General features: G+C 36.9%; 1 long non-coding RNA gene across 1 annotated transcript; it reads left to right on the plus strand.

Moving 5' to 3' along the window:
• The first annotated feature begins 476 nt into the window (after nt 1-476).
• Nucleotides 477-1,441, plus strand: LOC113300425. The gene is made up of 3 exons (XR_003335788.1): nt 477-536; nt 638-688; nt 1,357-1,441. It is a non-coding gene; the product is annotated as an uncharacterized LOC113300425 (long non-coding RNA).
• The last annotated feature ends 2,127 nt before the right edge of the window (nt 1,442-3,568 follow it).

A 3,568-nucleotide genomic window follows, 5' to 3' on the forward strand; every position in this document is an offset into this window, starting at 1 on the left:
CGTTGGAAACCGACCAAACCAGACCAATAAGGAAGAAACCGAACCAAACCATTTAGATTTGGATTGGTTTGGTAAAAAAAGTTGAAAAACCGACATTACTGGTTTGGTTTTGGTTTGACCTGAAAACGGAACCAAAAACCATTGGAAAACCGATAAATATAGACCGTTGATTAATATCAGATAGATTCAATCCACACCCTTCGTATTTCTTAAGTTATAACCTAAGTATACATTTCGTCGACCTAATTTTCACTTCACATCTCTTCGCCTCCTTCTTCAGTTCATAGAACAGAAACTAAAGTTAGGAGAAATCAAAAATCAAATCATGAATCGTGAATCGTGATCTCTAAACTCTAGTAGAATCTAATCATCCCCTCATTCTTCTTCTTCTCCTCCTCCTTCTTCTCAGGAGAAATATGTTCATATGAGTTTGTAACCTGTCAGTGTTAGGCTGTTAGCTAGGGTTTACTAGTAGAAGGTATCATCTTCATTCTTCAGACGAAATAAACAAGTGAACATCTAATTTCTTTTAAGAGGTATCATATTTATGTAACTTGGGTTACTTGATTTACATGATTTATATTTAATCTAGGGTTTACTAAAATGATTTGATTTTGCTTGTTTTGTTTTTTTGCAGGATTAAGTTGATTTCTTTGATTCAACTATGGAGGAATCAGGATCAACACCAGTAAGATATTTTTCCTCAAGAATTAGAAAAATAGGATTCTAAAATTTGCAGTCTTCTTTTACCAATTCGTTCAAGTGATTGGTACCAGTGTGTCAATTCGTTCTTTTACCAATTTTTTACTAAAATCCAGCTCTTTTTTGCGCACCCAACTTCAATATTATAACACTTGATAATGATGATGTTGATTTAGCAGTGAACTGATATTCACAATATTTAGTTAAATATATTGATCTATTAAGTATTATGACCTGATTTACATAGGCTTGTTCATAGTTGTGAGTGTCAAACAATGACAGATATGTTCCAATAAAACTCCAACCTTTGGATATCTACGTGTAGACAGTGGGTCTCATGGGATTAGCTCTAGCTGAGAGGACATCCAGTGAATTTATCTACTCCTTAATTACAGAATACTTATTTGTGCATATAAAGTGTATCATCTATCATCCAGCCAACTCGAAAATAATTAGTATCTGTATATTATCCACCAATCTATGACTTGAAGGGACTAGAGATATTGTATAGAAATACTTTACTTATCTTTTTAAAAAGCGAAGTATTATTTGAATGCACTTTACTTATCTTTTTAATAAGTAGTATTTGAATGCACTTTGATATGCTTTTTTTACATGTTATCTGATTTGAATTTCTGCCTTGTTTATATTCAGGCTTCCGTTAACTCAAATGCATTGTTGCCACCACTACATCCTCCTCCAAGATCTTCTAACGCCTCTACAGAAGTTAGTTCAGTTGGAAAAGTACCAACTACAGGTGAAGCTCCATCTGCACCAGCTGCCAATGTTTTCGATGCTGGTACCATCACTGGCACTGCACCAGCTTCTAAGAAACGGAAGAAAACTTCATAGGTATGGGATCACGTTGATCTGGACCCTCCTCATTCGATAATGGTAACTTGCAATAAATGTAAACAGAGAATGAAAGCTGACTCTTCTACACATGGGACCGGCTCCTTGAATAACCATTTAAGAAAGTGTCTGAATCTTATTCTTATGGATTCTGGTCAGTCGACTCTTTCTTTTGAACCTGCTAGGCTGGGAGAAGATGAAAAGTTAGTTTCTGTAACTTTTTGTTAGGATTCGTGTAGAAAAGCATTGATTATATTCATCATAGTGGATGAGCAGCCTTTTAGAATAGTTGAGGGGGAAGGTTTCCGAGAATTTTGCAGGGTACTTGAGAGTAGATTCAAGATACCATCTCGTATCACTGTACGGAGAGATGTTATGGAACTGTTTGAGTACGAGAAAGAGAGATTGAAGAATTATTTCAAGGTTAATAAAGTCAGAGTTTGCCTCACCACTGACACATGGAGCTCACTTCAGAAGTTGGGATATATGGTTATTACAGCACATTGGATAGATGCTAACTGGAAGTTGCACAAGAAGATCATTAGTTTCATCCAAATTGTAGGTCATAGCGGTGAGACTATTGGTAGGATGATGGGAACATGCTTGTTAGATTGGGAGATCGAAAATGTGTTTACTATAACTTTAGATAACGTTTTTGCCAACGATGTAGCTATAACATATCTGCAAAACCAAGTGCTCAGAAAGAATTCAGATTTAGTGAAAGGTTTCTTACAAGTGAGATGCGCTGCTCACGTCCTTGCCCTTCTTGTAAAGCATGGAATGAAGGAGTATGACATCTCAATTAAGAGAATAAGGGCAGTAGTGAAGTATTGTATGGGTTCTCCTGCAAGATTGAAAAAATTTATGGACTGTGTCGCTTACGAGAAGATTGAATGCAAGAAGGGTTTGGTCCTAGATGTAGACACCCGTTGGAATTCGACATTTATTATGTTAGACTCAGCTGAGAAGTATCAGCCAGATTTTGAGAGGTTAGAGTATGAGGACAAGGAATTCAAGAAGAAGTTCTGTTTTGTTGAAAGTCAAATTCCTTTAGTTTCTTCTACTTCTAGTACTTCCACCGTTGATAACAAACCTAACTGGGATGTGGATGAAAACCAAGATGCAGACTTAAGTTCCGATGAAGAAGTTATTGCTACTGCAAAGAGAGGAAAGAAACGCAAGAGAACAAGTTCTGATAAGGCCCCATCAGCACCTCCTTTGCACGCGCCATACCTATCACATTGGTCGTATGCTAGAGCCTTCGCGAAGTTTTTGAAGGTATTTTTTGATTTTACTGTCAAGTTCTCCGCTTCTACTCATGTTACTGCACACGAATTCTTCTTTCATGTGAGTGTTATTCATCGAACTTTAAACACATGGGCAAATCACAAAGATACATTTCTTTCTAGCATGGTCTTAAAATCCAAAGTAAATATAACGAGTATTGGGGACGTTATGAAAAGATGAAAAATCTTATGTTTATTGTTGTATTATTGAATCCACAAGATAAAGAATTAGGATTGAAGTTTCTTCTTGGCCAGTTAGGAATTGGTGGTGGTTATTTGAGAACAGAACTAATGGATCTTGTAATGAGGGACTTTAAGGCTCTTTTTGAAGAATACTGGGATGTCCAAATGAGTGCTGGAAACTCAACAGTTGTAACAGATAGTAGTGGTGGTAATATTGTTGACGCTGAACCAGATGATGAAGGAGATTGTGCTGCAGCCGCCCTTATGGCAGAGAGAGCAAGAAAAGAAGAGGAAAGTTTTGATGATGAAGTAAAAAATGAGCTTGAGACTTATTTGAGAGAGAAACGAGAACCACGGAAAGAGAAAGTTTCTTTTGATATCTTAAGTTGGTGGAAGACGAACTCGACTAGGTATCCTACTTTGGCACTAATCGCAAGAGATATATTGGCTATACTTATCTCTTCAGTGGCATCCGAATCTTCCTTTAGCACTGGGAGGCGTATTCTCGATCCATATCGAAGTTCTTTACTTCCCACAACAGTTGA

Source organism: Papaver somniferum, chromosome 7 (assembly GCF_003573695.1).
Source record: "Papaver somniferum cultivar HN1 chromosome 7, ASM357369v1, whole genome shotgun sequence".
Lineage (NCBI taxonomy): Eukaryota > Viridiplantae > Streptophyta > Magnoliopsida > Ranunculales > Papaveraceae > Papaver > Papaver somniferum.